At 43.3% G+C, this 17126-nt stretch overlaps 1 protein-coding gene across 8 annotated transcripts in view; it reads right to left on the minus strand.

The window, feature by feature from the left end:
• KLHL32 (kelch like family member 32) overlaps positions 1–15999 on the minus strand; it is a 260784-nt gene extending 244785 nt beyond the window's left edge. For all 8 annotated transcript variants that reach the window (XM_078054976.1, XM_078054974.1, XM_078054977.1 and 5 more), the window contains exon 1: positions 15586–15999. The gene's annotated coding sequence lies outside the window, so the exon portion shown is untranslated. The remainder of the gene's footprint in view (positions 1–15585) is intronic.
• Between the last annotated feature and the right edge of the window lie 1127 nt (positions 16000–17126).

Raw genomic sequence — 17126 nt, forward strand, 5'->3', positions numbered from 1 at the left:
GTCATCAAGAACAGCCAGAAAGGACTAACAACAGCAGGGAGTAAGTTGGATGTGGCATCTATAGCACATGAGAAGCATATGGGAAGCCTGGATCCCAGAAGAAAGGTTCTCCACGGTGGGACCCTGTCCTGCTCCAGTGCCCTCTGGCAGGGAACAGTGAACCAAAGAGAGCAAAGGTCTGGTCCTGCTGCTGGAGGGCCCTGGCCAGACTTGTGCTGTTTTGTTTCCATTATGGAACTAATCCTAGAACTTTCCTTCGCTACACTAGTGGCCAAAGAAACCCTTGATTTAAAAAGACAAGAAACAAAAAACAAAACAAAACAAACTTGGTATAAAGCAAATGTGAGAGTGTGTTGTTTTGAGAATACCCAACTTGGGAAAATATAATACAGATAAAATTACTAGACTCCTTTAAATAGCCAACTCCACAGGCTTCATGGGTTTTTTGTGTGTTTTTAAATAAAGTATGCATTACTTGACAAAGAGGCTTAGGAATCAGGCATACATAACACTGAAGGTTGAATAGAAATCAGTATTTCCTAAAAGCATGTTTATATACAGACCCTGGTAAAGGGAGATGGTTCACACCCAGAACAATTAGAAGGCACATGGGGAAATGCATTTTGAGACTGATTAAGCCATAGGTCTTTTAGAAAGAAGAGTGAGATAATGGAAGCCAAGTTTTTTTTTTTTTTTTAATTTATCTTAGAGAGAATAAGAGAGCGAGCACAGGAACAGGGGGGAGGGGCAGAGGGAGAGGGAGAGCGAATCTTAAGCAGACTCCACAGTGAGATCAAGACCTGAGCCAAAACTAAGAGTCAGACGCTTAACCAACTATGCCAGCCAGTCGCCCCAGAAGGCAAGTTTTTAAAGATAATACTCCAACAGCATCCACAGGAAGGAATGGAAGAAAAAAGAAAGTGGCAGAGACAGACCAGTAAAGAAGCTACAGAACTGAGGACCTGAATCAGAGAAGAGCAGCCACCAGATCTGAAGGAGAGAGGAGGACACACAAGATACCAGGAAGGAGAAACTGAGGGGCCCTGATCACTGAATATTAAGATAGCACACTAGTTACCTGCAAGTAAGGTCAGACGCACATGAAATATGATAATATTTTAATTTTACATGAACATGTGGCTCCTTTAACGCACATTTGTTGAGCACTGTGCTAAGCACTGCTGGTACAGAGCTAGAGAAGATCAGTATTCAAACGTTTAGCAAGACAAATACAGATGCAGAATGGAGGCTACCTAGGATGGCCAGGGCATGGGAATTAGCATAAATGGATACAAGGATTAGCTAGGACCCAACAGGGAGTTACTCAGATCAGAGGGCTGCAAGCTATCCACAGAGAGGGGGAGGGAAAGAAGGGACAAAAGCAGAGAAAGAACGTGTCTGTTCTGTAGAACAAGCAGCTCCCACCAAGGAGGCGTATACCCCAGTGTTTCGCCAGATACCTCCTTGAATGAGCCAATTTGAGCTGGATTGGAGCTGAGGACCTGTGCAAAAGCCCCAGGAGTTGCCCTAAATAGCTGATTGTAATACTAAGATCTCTAGTGAGGGGGGTTTTCTACCATTTTGTTGAACATACAGTGTGTGCACTAGCATGCTGACCTGCTAGGCATGTGCAGCGGAACCCAAGTGCCCCAGTAACAAAGTACATTTAAATTCTTAAATGTATCAAGTGGCCCCTAACACCCTGAATAAAAGCTTCTTGCACTAACCCCAGAAGGAGACAGTGCTTTGAGAACTATCTCCCTGTCTCCTGACTTGCTGCAAATAATAAAAAACTTTTTGCTCAAACTGAGAGACGCAGGCTGGTCTATTGGCTGACACACGCAAGCCACACACCCTTTGCGCTGGGTGATGCAAGGGAAGCTTCTGGGGTGACGGAAATGTTCTAGAAGTGGATTGTGTTAATAATGGCTGCCCAACTCTATATACATTTACTAAACATTATTGAAACTGTACTTCAATACACTGGGGGAATTTTATCATATATACATTAACCCTTGGCAAAACTCTTCTTAAAAAGAGGTAAGAGCTGTGGGCATAGGAACACTAATACGGAGTATGGTGAACTGAGAGTCAAACGGGGGGCTGGTGGTAGGTGGCAGTTTTAAAACAGGGTGATCACAGTGGGCCTTCCCGAGAAGGTAACTTCTGAGGAAAGGCTGGAAGAAGGTGAGGGAGTGAGCCTGGGGGGAGCCAGGACGAGGCACACCCTAGACACAGGGAACCACGAATTATATGCATAGGTCCTAAAGCAGAAAAGGAGGCCCGGGAGACCAGGGCAGGAGTGGACAAGGAAAGAGTAGAAGGTGAGGACAGGAGATAAGGGATGGTGCAGAGGGGATTCGTTCTTGGGATGGAAGCTGTTGCAGTTTTGAGCAAAAGAGTAACATGCCCTAACTGAGGTGTTGAAAGGATCACTCCGGCCGCTGTAGTGAGGAGACTCTGTGCGAGGCGAAAGAGACCCACTGGGCCCCTGCTGCAGTAAGGTAAGCAAGATGTGATGCTGAGCGGGATGATGGTGGTAGCAGGGCCGTAGTGATGTGGTGAGAAACCAGAAGGTTCTGGGGATACTGAAGGTAGAGCTGACCAGAACTTCCTCGCTGCTTGGATATGAGTTGTGAGATAAGAAAACCAAAGAGGGCTCCAAGATTGGGGTTTGAGCAACAAAAGATGCAGAGGCTCTGGATGAGATAGGTTTAGAAGAAAAAAAATTTAAAAGCATGTATTGAGGGGTGCCTGAGTGGCCCAGTCAGTTAAGCAGCTGACTCTTGATTTCAGCTCAGGTTATGATCTCAGGGTTGTGGGACTGAGCCCCAAGTGGGGCTCCATGCTCAGGGAGGAGTCTGCTTGAGATTCTCTCCCTCTCCCTCTGCCCCCCCCACACCCCGCTCATGCGTGTGCGTGCTCCCTTTCTCTCCCTCTCTCTAAAAAAATAAATAAATCTTAAAAAATTTAAAAAATTTAAAAAGCATGTAACGGGAATTTTGTTACTCTGCTGTATTACATATGCCAAAATCACTTCATATAATTTTGGTAACTTTCTTTGAAAGATCAACATCACTATAGGGTGAGTTTCCTTCCAATACATTCATTAGGTGAAGTACTTGGGAGAAATGAATTTGCCATACAAAATGTAGAAATGTTTATTTAAAATCCTGATTCTTGGTCTTCCTTGTATCTTGAGGACTGCTGAACAGCTTATTCTCTTATAACTTCATAATTATATTTCTAATATAGAAAGACTTAACTTGCCTGGAAAGGTCCTGCTGCTGGTCCAAGCTAACCAATAAAAGTGCAGGGACACCAAATGGCAGTCACTCATTCCTGAGTGATTCTTCTTAAAAAAACCAGCTGAGCCGGAAAAAGGCCCCATCAATGGATGTTGGGATATATAAACGACATCCACCTCCTATAAAAATATCAATGTTAGAGCAAAATTCATGAAGCATCGCAAAGAAGTGCCAAAATTCAAGGTCAATCTCTCTTGGACTTGTTTCTCCTTAGGAGAAAGCTACTGTGAAGATATGAAGGTAGGAAAGGTTGAATTCCTGTCTAGAGATTTAAATAATACAGATTTTTCCTTCTTGTACTCCTAAATTTACGTGTGTGTGTTTGGTTCTCTCCATTTATTCTGCACATTTGGCCACCAGACTTCTCTACGTGATCATTATCATTAATATGTGAGTTAGAAATACAAATTAGACTCAGCAGCTGTGCCCAAGGCCATTACTTCCTATAATTTGGCACAGATGGCCAAAAAGATGATTTTGGCAGAATGGCCAAGTGCTAACCACCTAATGAGGCTGCAGCCTCAAAACTAACTGATGGTAAATGCAATTTTACAGTTATTTCACCCTTCTCCTCTCTCTCTCTTACTCCCTGTCATTCTCTCTCTCTCTCTCCTTTATTCTCTTCTCTCTCTCTCCCCTGTCCTTGACATAAAAGGCAGAAAAATACACCGTCTTTTATTTTTGGCAAAGTTCTAAACACACCATTTTACCTGATTTTCTTTCTTTCTTTCTTTCTTTTTTAAGATTTTATTTATTCACCTGACAGAGGGAGAGTGAGAGAGCACAAGCAGGGGGAGCCGCCGGCAGAGGGAGAGGGAGAAGCAGCCTCCCCACTGAGCAAGGACCCTGGGATCGTGACCTGAGCCGAAGGCAGATGGTTAATTGACTGAGCCACCCAGTCGCCCCTTTACCTGATTTTCTAGGGAGGAAAAAGTAACCCAATACAACAATTCCAGTTCTGAAATGGTCATTCTTTAGGTCAAAAGACCTTTTTCTTCAACTCAAAAATATTCCTAAGTATAAAAAACTTTCCCGCAAAAAACAAAACAAAACAAAATCTTCCTGCAATAGGGGATTAAGCCGGTTTGTCCTTAACTCAGTGTCAGAGAAACCACCACAAAAGTCACGATGATGATTACATTACCAGGGACAAATAAATACAAGTATGACATCTGTCCTTTGCTCATACACACACACACACACCTGAAAATGACTTCTCTTAAAGTTCTAATTAGGCAACATTCTCACCATGGATAACTCTGATCATTTTCATAGCTGTCTAAAATTCATTTATAATTTCACAAGCTGTCTAGTGGCAAGGTTTCTTTATCTCCTCATCTATATATAGGTGCTTAACGGTTTGCATATCTTTCCAAAATGCCTGATAATCCAAATGTTTTGATGTTTTAAGTAGACGATCATTAAGAAGGTCACAAAATTCCCCTCAGACACAAAAGATGCACACAAACACAGTCACATTTTTTCAGCCAGTCTCTAAGAAGAGAATATTGCCTTCCAAAGCCTATTAAAAACCTGCACAGCACTTTCTGAACCCTCCCAAAAATAAAGAGCAAATGACAATTCAAAACTGTAACTTCTCTGCTCCCAAAATCCTGCCATAAAGATCTTAGACTATTCTGCTGCAGTTCACTACTGACCTCTGAGATCAATGACTCATAAAATTTCATGCACAGTAGAAACAGCATTCTCCATTTGGCTCATAGAACTCCACGTAATCACCATCAATGGTCTAAATCTAAAAAGGTATAAACTAAAAGCATCTGATTTTATTTTATGCAGTAATATACATTTTAAAAATCAATCTAACAACTTCAGTGTTGCACATTATAATGAGGACATTTATAAAGATGCTCTCCACGGCCATCCACCTGATTAGCTGTACACAAATCTGAGTGGAAAGTCGTAACTTCTTTTAGCAGGGAAGATGTTTTCACACATCATGACTTCTATCAAAACGGGGCACCTGGTTAGTAAAGAATTGCCTGCCATGTTTAAATGTCCATTGGGCATCCAGAGAGCTGTGTGACCTCAGAACTGATCTGACTTGCCATTTTTTGTTGCATGTGAAGGATAAGAAAGCTGAGGCCCAGATCCAGATGGCATGGCTGATTCTAAGGAGGTAAGAGTAAGAAACAGAAACAGGTCACTGTGCTCTAGACATGCAGCTCCTGAAGTAGACCTATCTTGAGAATCACTCAGGCAAAGCTGAATATTCAGTGGCTCAGCACCAATGCAGATTCAAACACGATAAACACAAAGGCTCCAGGAATCTACATTTTTAAAACAATTCCAGGTCATTCTGAAATTTGGCCTCGTTGCAAACCTCTGGGCTAGACTTACTTGTAGAACAGTGATAATATACAATATTTTAAAGCAAGATCCCAGAATGCACGATTTTCTAAAGCAAGGTTCCAGAATGGCCACTCAAAAGCACTAACAGAGCATTTCTAACATAAACAGAGCATCTTAGAAATATATCTTCTTGTGTCCTCGTGATTCTTAATGTTATCCCCAGTTTTTACAGACAGAGACACCGACTTCTGAAATCAAGCTCCCCCCGCGGAACAGAAAACTCAAGGAACCGGACTCTGAGTGCCCTTGCCCTCCCAGTTCACATCATTTTGCTCACCCCAAGCATCACCTTACTCCACAGAAATGCTACCAGTGAGGGATCTGCAGTTCTGCTCTGTGACAAGAGCCTTGCAAAGGCTTTATCAACTCTGGCACTGCCATTAGGAGGCCTGGAAGTTGGCCGGGAGGGAAATGTGGCTAGCTCCTATGAGATGATCCTCTTTCCTGGCGGAGATACTGGTGGGTGACCCTCTCCTGAAATTCTCAGTACACACCCATCCCTCAGGTCAACTGTGAGGCTCCAGGTAAGGAGAGACTCCTGAACCTAAGAAAAGCGCTGGCGTCAGTGAGCCCAAGCTTCCTAAATACCTGGGTTAACAGTGCATCCAACCCATGAGGTGGTCTCCCTTGATACCGTGATGCACGAGGTCCTCTTACGTCCTTTCTTCTGTCTCTTAGTCAAAAGGGGAACAGTATATCCGTAGCTGCTGACTGAGGCACTGCATACTCACAACACGAACAAAGAATGATGGCAATAAAATCCTGAAACCATCACCAGATGGGTTTTTAAAAAAGAGGTCAATATAGAGGAAGCAGAAGAACTCTAATAATACAGTGACGAAAAAGAAAAATTCAGTAATCAAGGCACATAGTTAGAGGGTCTGGGAATTTTATGCCCCATTAGGCCCTTTACCCAGAGGTAAAGTATATCCTCAATTTCACAGACAATATGTAGGGTTGTTGGTGCCACATAGTTACACCATATAACTAACACCTCCTGTCCCAGTTCCATGCTCACCAAACCGTTAGCCCCAGGAGAGAATGTGCTGGCCACAGAATTTCACCCACATCTGCAAACCCATTGACAGTTACATACATCATATATATTAACATTCCCTTTTAAAACAATACAATGGGGCGCCTGGGTGGCTCAGTTGGTTAAGCGACTGCCTTCGGCTCAGGTCATGATCCCAGAGTCCTGGGATCGAGTCCCACATCGGGCTCCCGGCTCAGCGGGAAGCCTGCTTCTCCCTCTGACCCTATCCCCTCTCATGCTGTTTCTCTCTCTCTCTCTCTCAAATAAATAAATAAATAAAATCTTTAAAAAAAATAAAAAATAAAAATAAAACAATACAATGTGGCAATAATAAATTCACTGTGGACTTCTGGTGAGCAACACTGATAAAAATCAAAAATGGACAACTTTGTATAAGATTACAAGGTCAGAGAAGGGGAATTTGTCATAAAACCCTACAGAAGACACTAAGATTCACAAATTAGGATTTCAGTAAAAAGCCTAATTAAATGTTGTGTAGAAAGGCTTAAGGGCTGTGCATGGGTTTCTCAAATGACATTTGATCAATTAGGAAGCCCTATCTATAGGTGATATTAAATACCTTCAAGAAACGATAATTAGCTTTGACCCAAAGCTGAAGAAGATAAGCTGGTCCCAAATTAAATCAGATTGTAGGTAATTAACGTTTTCTTTTTCTTTTTTTTAAAGATTTTATTTTTATTTATTTGACAGAGAGAGAGAGACACAGCAAGAGAGGGAACACAAGCAGGGGGAGTGGGAGAGGGAGAAGCAGGCTTCCCGCCGAGCAGGGAGCCCGATGTGGGGCTCGATCCCAGGACCCTGGGATCATGACCTGAGCTGAAGGCAGACGCTTAACGACTGAGCCACTCAGGTGCCCCAGGTAATTAACGTTTTCATAGAAGAAAGAACCAAAACCTTCATTCCCTATTTCTTGAGGCTTGGAATTCTCAAAAAAACCAATCAGCCATATCAGCTCCTGGACATCAGTCTGGGAAAGACTAGTGAATCTTCGAAGCCGAAGGGTTCCTGGATTATATCTACATGACTGCCTATCGTAGTGACAGCGTTAAAAAAAATGTCTCCTTTCGGGGAGTGTCAAACAGAGTAGATGAGGAAGCAAGTCACAAAGAGATGCTACCAAAATAAATCTCTTTCATTCAGATATCTACCTCAATTCTGAACCCAAATTTCCAAAATAATAACCATAGCTATCACTTGGGGAGTGGTCGAGAATATCTTCATATTTTAAGTAGACATTTTTTTCATAGTAAGGTGATTTTGTAACTTTGCTAGCACTGGTACCATCTTGGCTACTGTATTTTTCATTGTAGAATCCACACTTCCCTTTAACTAATACCCACTACACATCAAACCTTTTTTGAATTTAATTTTAATATATCCTCTTCTGGATGCATAGACATAAAAGAAACAGGTAAAGGATATTCTGTCTTTGACAAACGATCACAAATTTAGCATTAAACAATTCCCTAAGCCTTTTTTAATTTTAGGTCTACAAACTAATAGTACTCACCAACAACTAAAAATACAGCTGAATTGTTCAATTGCAACACATTTAAAGAAACACCAAAATAAGCACATATGTACATATGCACCAGCGTGCAGGTAGCACACGGAACAGCCTTTTCTGGAAGGAGGTGCTTTGTGATTGATTATACGATAAAAACAAAATTTAGCTTAGTATATGGATTCCTAAAATTTACTGTTTGGGTTACCTTCCTATAATTACAGTTTTTTGTCAACACTACTACAAAAGTCACCAGTGCAGTGGACGGCTTGCAGGCCCCACCACTGCCTGGATTACCCCTAGTCCACAAGCTACAGGGGGGTGACCTTGAAAAAAGTCAAGACACGCTGACCTCATCTGGACTCCTAGATAGTCAGAGAACTAGATGATATCAAAAAAGTAGAAAAATTACTCCACCTCTTGTGAGGATGAGTTGTTACTTGGTGGGGGTGGAGGAAGGGCAGATAGTGGTGCAGAGAACAAAGAAAAAAAAAACAGACTTAACTGGAAAGTATTCTCTTCGGGAAGCCTTTAATCCTATCTGACTTGAAAGAGAATTTGAGGAGTTTTTTCTTTGAGCCTGGTGAGCTCTTGACCTTTTCATAAAATTTACATAATTCTTCATGAAGGGAAACCCCTAGTTGTCCAGAAAAATGCAGGCAAATAGACCTTGACCTCACAGAAAGGCTAGGCAGTCTGTGCCGGCCAAGTACTGGGTGCTGCTATTACTAATTCCATAGGGAACACAAGGGGTGCTTCTGAGCTGCTTACAGATGGGGACCCCTGAGGAGAGCCTTATAGAGCCCTGTGAGCTGCTTAGGCAGGAGGAAATGGACCCTCCCTCCTTTTTCCTGTGGCCAGGCTGGGCCTCAAGGGCCTGTAGAAAAGAGGGGGAGGTAGCTTGCCAGGGAGGAAAGACACCAAGATACATGTCCCTGAAGGCCCACCCAAGCAGCCCACCACTCACTCAGAACTCCATTATACTAAGAGGCTAGCTCCTCTCTAAGGCTGGCAGACCACATTAAGACATTTTATATGGTACATGAAATTTAAGTGTATCCTACCCTCATGTTGAGGAAGGCAAAGGTAGGGCTGTAAGGAGAGGCAAAGGGAAAAAATTAGTAAGTACCCAAATTTTATTTTGCACCAGGCACTGTGCTAGGTGTTTCTTAGGCATATTTTATTTAATCTCAGAATAGCCCTAGAGTCTAGGTAATAGAATTCCCATTTTAGAGATGAGGAAAACGGGACCCAGAGGGGATATGTAGCCAGACTGTAGATAACAGAGCCAGGAAGTGTCAGATTTAGTATCAAATCCAGGCCCCAAGGTTCAGGTTCTATGGGCTGTGCCATGCTACCTTGCACATACAATTGAAGAACTAAACTCATAAATAATAAGGCTTCTAAGTAATGATTTTAAATGAAGTACCAGAACTTATGTCATAAAAAATTGCAAAATGCCTCCTCCACTGCTCTTGGCTTCTGTCCCATTAGTACTGAACGTGTTCCCACTGAAGCAATCAGCCAGAATGGGACTACTTATTCGATCAATATCCTGTATGCCAAACCGGTTGTGGGGGGGGGCGGGGGAGCCCTGTTTCTAAGTAGCTGGAACTGGTTCATCTGGCATGAAATGAGGAATATATTATGCTTCAAATAAACATGTAGAAAAAGTCAAGAGCCTATGAAAACTGCCAAAGATTTTCCTTCTTCATTTAAAAATCATCTTATCGGATCAGTAATTTCAACCTTGCAAAACTAATTTAGACAAACTTACAGCTTTCTGTGTTTTTGCCATAAGCGGAACTAATATGACTCCAAATTAAGTTTGCAAAAACCGTTTTTATATACAGGTCTTTCTAATCCAAAATTTATAATGTCGTATGTCTAAATCGAATTAAATTCAATGCATTAATGTACTGCAGTGTGCGTGTGAAACAAGGCAAGAACAAAAAAAAAAATATGCAGTTAAGTTCGGTGCTTCCTCAGCTTAGGAAAGATCTCAGCGAGAAGGAAATGGGAATGAACAACCCGCTTAGATACAACAGGACCAGGGAAAGGTGAACAAAATAAATCCCATCTATTAAGTCCCAGTAAGAAGGAAAATAAGATGTTCTAGGATAAATTCACAAGTTCTACTCTCCACACTGAAAGACATTCTGAAATAATGTGAACTGGTATATAAGGACAAGGAAAGGGGAGTAAGCTACTACCTAGCACAGAGACTGTCTCCACTGGTCTATCGTCACTGTCACCAAAAAGCAAGGGTAGAAAGACAGACTCCTCACATCATTTGTTCAGAATATTTTCCATTACTTGCCACATAGATCCGTGAAAAGCAAATCATCATACTGGCATATATCGTACTTGATGGGAGTTAAAATCCCCCCAACTTTAAAGCAAACTCCTCTCATGCCAAATGTCTTCAGTGCTAGACTCTAGCTAACTATGACATGTTTGTTTCATTTCATCCCGTTACCTTGTGCCCACTATTCTAACAGGTAGCTCTCCTACTCACTCCCTGCCACTCTAGTACTTAAAACCAAATCGGGGGGCACCTGGGTGGCTTAATCGGTTAAGCATCTGCCTTCGGCTCAGGTCATGATCCCAGGGTCCCCACATCACATCGGGCTCCCTGCTCATCGGAGAGTCTGCTTGTCCCTCCCCTCTGCCCCTTGCTTGTGCTCTCTTGCTCATGCTCTCTTGCTCTCTCTCTGTCAAATAAATAAATAAACTCTTAAAAAAAACAACAACAAATCTGACTTCTGCTTGGTTGTCACATTTTTTTCATATCTCCATTCAGGTAACAAAAATACTGACCCGAACAAGATGAAGAGCAGAGTACATTTATTGGTCACTCTGGGTATGAGTATATATTTTCAAATAGCTAACAAGCAGCTTACATTTCTCCTCACTTGTCCCACAGATGAGACTTCATCAGAGGTATATCCAAAATCAAAATCTGCATCTGCCAGAGCCTCCCTAACCTCTAAGTGTACGGCCCTACTAAAAGAAAAAGTCTACACTGACATGTTCTTCTCTTCTCATCTAATTTGCACAATCTCTCGCCCGTTCTTGAAAATCCAGATATTTGTCCACTCCAACTGAATTCATGTAAAATATCTACGTACACTTTCCTTCCACAGAAAAGTGGTATGATGAGAGGAAACCATGTGCCAGATGTTGGATGTTAAGAATACAGACATACCATAATAGTTCATGGGTATTTACTGTGTACCAGACTCTGTATAGAGAACATAATACTTTGTTCGTCCCTTGCCCTTACGTCAGTCTTTCAGAAGAATCAGTCCTATCTCCAGATTCTCCTCTATGTCTACAAATCCCCTCTCGCTCTACTTCCTGCCACACACCCCTACTTCTGTGTTCTTGATGCACTCCATCTTGGACACCATATTTCTTACCACAGCTTGTGTCATCCCTTCAGCAACAATGATACGCTCAGCAATATCAGACATCACGAGCATGATCCTCTCTATTCACATTTCCAACTGACTGTCTCACAGAGCCTACCCTCTTTCCATAGCTGAAGGGATCTTCATTTACTAGAATCAAACCGGGCCGTCAGGGTCCAGCACTAATCCTCCTCCTACACAGGAATAATCTGATCTCCACAATCAGCACACTTTTAATTTTTCCCTGTGTCAGTGTTTCTATGGCATCTGGTATCACTATTACAGCATTTAACACACAACTGCCTCAAAAGCACAGTTATGTACATGTCTATAACGTCCATTAGGTAATCAGCAGAGAAGGAGAGGTGGGAAGTGAGGAGAGCTGCTGAGGTTTAAAGTTGTCTTTCATGGGTCTGGTTTAACTTCACACAGTCTCAGGTTCTCTATCTATACAATGGAAACAAGATACCTACTGTGTAGGGACGTCAGGAAGACAATTTAGAAAGTAGTTTTCCATATTGGGAAAACATAGAAGGGGCTGGAAAAATGGAAGCTGCCTGAAGCAGTAGCGTGTTTGCTCCGAATCCTTGAAGGCAGAGCTGTTACCTTCTAGAGCACCAAGCCAGAACTTTGTCACATTAGTATTAACTAACATCTGCATAGCGCTTTACTAGAGATGCAACATATTTCCATGAACTGAAAACTGAAATGCATTTATTCACTATTAAAGCATCCTTCTAGAGGGGGATTTTAAAATAAGAGAACGATGGGCGCCTGGGTGGCTCAGTTGGTTAAGCGACTGCCTTCAGCTCAGGTCATGATCCTGGAGTCCCGGGATCGAGTCCCGCATCGGGCTCCCTGCTCGGCGGGGAGTCTGCTTCTCCCTCTGACCCTCCCCCTCTCATGCTCTCTCTCTCTCTCATTCTCTCTCTCAAATAAAAAAATAAAATAAAATAAAATAAGAGAACGAGTAGAGGCCACTGTGCAAATCTTGGCTTCTTTTATTTTTAAACTACACCTTTTTGGATCCACAAAAGAAATGACATAAATAACTCCTTTCTGACCCCACCAGGTCCTCTTCAGTGAAGTTCACTGACATCTCTGTAGTGTTAGTAGAAACATGAGAAGGTGGCAGCTTCTCAAAAGGTTTATGCTTCATTATAAGATGCTGTTATTGAAGGAGTAAACAGCATTCTCTATGTCAGAGTCCTAGAAGTGAATATCCTTTGGGGGTTCCCATTCATGTTTTCGTTCCTTTGGAATATTGCAGTATTCTATGGTGGGTTTTAGCTAATTACCTAAAACCTTAATGAGAAGTTTTCATTGAAAGGCTCAGATGCTCCTTTTTCTGACTAACTTTTTATTCTACCTCTTCCTACAATGTCACGTACTCAATCTACTTTTTCTATCGTTTATAGTATACGCCTGGAAAAAAAAAATTAAGCGAGGAACATAAGAACTTTTAAGCTATAAAGGCTTTTGTTTCACTAGACTAAAAAATTCCTCTTTTGGGGTACTTCATGTTCTTTTATTTTCTCTGAGGTATAAGAGAGAGGCCTAGGAACCCTAAAAAACAAACTTGGACCTGTCTATTGAAAAAGGGATATGGCACATTTTTTAGATTTTGATATCAAAACCAGAAAACTCCTAATCACTCATATAATGATGGATGTATCTGATGGATATAAGAGAAAAATAGTTAAGAATTGAATGAGAACTCAGTAACTATGGATTGCAACTGGTAGGCCACCGGCCTTATGTGGCCTAAATACACTTTTAATGTGGTCCTTATAGTTTATAAAATTAAGGGCACTTCACATAAAAATATGTAAGCTTCTGTTTCCCTTGAAAAACTAGAATGTTTTAGAGCCGGGGTGACAACAGTCAGCTATAGTAGAACTGGAACTGCCCTTTTTATAGTGGTTTGTATGTTCCAAAGGCCACAATCCACAACCTCTTTCCCACATGGCCCCCACTGGGCCTGCTGCACTCCTTATCTTACCTGTGCATTGGAAAGACAGACACAGGATGGGGCGCCTGGGTGGCTCAGTCGGTTAAGTGGCTGCCTTCGGCTCAGGTCATGATCCCAGAGTCCTGGGATCGAGCCCCACGTCGAGCCCCACGTCGAGCCCCACGTCGGGCTCCCTGCTCAGTGGAGAGCCTGCTTCTCCCTCTCCCTCTGCCTGCCTCTCTGCCTACATGTGCTCTCTCTCTCTCTCTCTGTCAAATAAATAAATAAAATCTTTAAAAAATAGATAAATAAATAAATAAATAAAACAGACAGACACAGGATTTTTTTTAAAGGCAAAGAACTTGGATCCAAAAAGGGCTTCCCCATTCACTAGCTCCGTGACCTTCCACAAGCTCTGAGTCTTGGGTCCCTCAGCTTTAAACTGAAGATAATTCCTTGACCTCACAAGGTTGTTGTGGGGAATAATAAAAAAAAAAAGAAGCATAGGAAAAGTACTCTGTAAATTGTAATATAAAATATTTGTCATCTTTATTCATTTCCCAGCCCCCTGTCAGTTGCATAAATGCCCTCTACCTGCCTCAGCTATTACTAGTTTCCTTGCTCTTTATATTACTACACTCTGTATGGCACAGTTTAAAATCTAAATGAAAAGAATTTGATATATTTCCTTGCCTCATTTAATAAGAGGTAAAAAGATGAACAAATATCAAAGGAAAAGAAAATGAACTGTTGAATGTCAGTGGATCTTTACTAGGTCATTTCTGTTCCTAATGAAGGTATGAAATTGGATAGGTGATCCGTTCAAGTGCTGTTTTCAGTTCACCCACCAGGCACCTGAGGCCTCAAAGTAAAACTGACAGCCCAGTCATTAGGGGTACCTGGGAGGTAACGAGTAATGACCTCTTCCTTGGGCCTCACCCAGTGCTCCAGTAAAGGATCCAACCCAACAGAAACAAACAAACAAAAATCCAAAAGAACCTGTAAAGCTTTCTCTGTGCCTCCTTCCTTTCAACATTTCAATATAAGCTCCAAAACCTTAGAATCCGAAGTAATAAGCCACAGCACAATTTCTACATCTATACCTATCAACATATAAACATATATGTAAAAAAATAAAACACTGAGGGACCTGAAAGAAAACAGAATCTTCTTAGAAATGGGCAGAGGTGCAGAAAACTGCACTTAAATGATGCAGTGGACATAGAAATGTTAGCAATGATTTTTGTCATGAGTGCTATCTCCTTACATTAGGAATTCACTGAGGTATTCCTGTTCTGGTCAATTTTTAACAGATCATCCTTGTGTGGGGAACCACAATTAATTCCTCTTTCACTTTTCGTGTTAAGATAATCACGCCTGAGTGAACTGCAAGATATAATGTGGAAATAGAGGGAAAAAGGGATTTTCACTGGACTCATTGTTCTTTACAAGATCACCAAAATGGGAGTAATTTATGATTCAAGACACAATCTGTTGAAAAATTCATCTGACGAATCCGTTTTAAAGCATACCATCAAGTGCATTACCCCTTTTCTTGAAGTTGAATGAAACCATGCTCAGAATACGTATTAACGATTGCCAAATTACCACATGGTCCTCAGTGTGTATTTTATTTTTAAAAATCAAAATAAATAACAGCAGCATTTTAAAAAGCCAGTTATTTCAATAAATGTCCCAAGGCTGATGTTTAAGCAAGTCTCCTTGGCAACCAAGGAGCACAGTACATCTCCGGCTGGGGGGAAGGGGAGAAGGCGGGGGAGCAACTCCAGGGTTGGTAGAATAAGTAACGGGAGTAGTAATTGCTCCCGCTAGACGACGCTGGTCGAGCTGCACCGGCTGCATACCCCTGAAATTTCAACTCCGGTCTCGCCCCCAATGGCGCACCAGCAGCCTCCCACCCCCTCCCTCCGGTCCGCAGGCACCTACCCCGAACAGGTTACAAGGAGAGACTGGCTTACCCGATGGGGTGAGCGGTCTGCTGGGTTACGTATGTACCCGAGGCGGCAGCGCAGGCACCGGGCGCTCCCTGATGCACAACGGCTCTGCTTCTCCCCACGATGCTGAGGTTAAGAGAAACCGCAGTAGCTTCGCACTGTCGGTTTGGGGATGCAGTTGTGAAGACAAGATCGCTAGCATGTATGTCTGTGTGTGTGTGTGTGTGTGTGTGTGTGTGCGCGCGCGCGCGTTTGTCAGTGTGTGTGTGTATGTGTGTGCCCGCGCGCTCCCCGCCTCTCCCGCGGGGAAACAGTGTTTGCTAGTAAATAAAAAGCAGCAGCCAGCAGGGCAGGTGGCGCGTCCTCGTTCACTCTGCCCCAGGCGACCCCAGCTGCCAGGAGACGCACCTTGGCGGACCCTGGGGCGGGCTCAGACCGTGAAGCGGGTCCGCCCCCTCCCGCCTCCGGCGAGCCCGCGCGCACGCCCGCCCCCTCCCCCTCCGTCGGCGAGACCGCGCGCACGCTCCCCTCCCCCCCCACCCGCCACCGGGGAGGCGCGCACGCTGCGCTTTCCATCCCCCACCCCCTCCGCCCCGCTCCCGACGGCGAGCCAGCGCGCGCGCCCGCTCTCCCCGGAAGTCCCCCTCCTCCGCGCAGCCCCCCTTCGTGCTCTTTGGCACCTGCGCTGTGGGCTGCTGGGTCGCAAGCACAGCGTGGCGCCAGGGCTGCGCCCCCGCCTGCGACGGGCGAGACCCGGAAACCCAACTTGCGTGCTCCCAGGCTCTCTTCCCAGGGCTGGGGAGCAACCTGTGGGAACCGACACTGTGACCACGAGCACTGTCCCTCTTCTTCCGTGACCCTGACCCTACTGACTTGTCAAGTTCACATTGCCCCCATTCTTAGCCGCCCCTTTTCGTCTTTATGGTAGTGATGAGTGTGATTTCACGGTAACTCTGAGGTTGGAGGGAAGCCGTGAACCTAAGAAATAAGGAGGGGTATTTGGTGACAGCTAATTCAGCATTAACACAGCTAACAGACCACAGCCCAGAACACCTCCGTTAAATTCCAGGGCCTGACCCACTCTTGTGCCAGTTGGGGGTCATTGATGTCATTCCTGTGTAAAACATGCTTACAATACACAGTTAAGCAAAGTGGATAATTCTAATAGGTAAAAAGATTCCATATTCCACTTTTGCATTGAAAATCTTTGTCCGATGTAGAGTTAAGCCATCAAGTAAAAGAAGAACGAAACTCTAAATTGGGGTAAACTGTATTTTGTAGAAGTTCAGGGTTTAAACTACTACAAAGATAGAATTTCACAGAATGTTAAGTCCTGTCTCTTGCAAGTTTGTGTTCTTCTACACTTGGGCTAGGAACAGCGCCTTGATCTACTTTGAGATGTCCTTAATATTTGTTAGTCTCAAGTCAATGGCTCAGCAGTTTTTTCACGTTCAGACCCACAGGTTTTGTGGAACTGTTTGCTCCCCCCACCCTTTGGGGCCTGACTCTCTGGATTCCAGTCCTTCATTCCCATGGTGTTGATATTTGGACTTTAGGACTCTGGG

Source organism: Halichoerus grypus, chromosome 9 (genome assembly GCF_964656455.1).
Source record: "Halichoerus grypus chromosome 9, mHalGry1.hap1.1, whole genome shotgun sequence".
In the NCBI taxonomy this organism is placed as follows: domain Eukaryota; kingdom Metazoa; phylum Chordata; class Mammalia; order Carnivora; family Phocidae; genus Halichoerus; species Halichoerus grypus.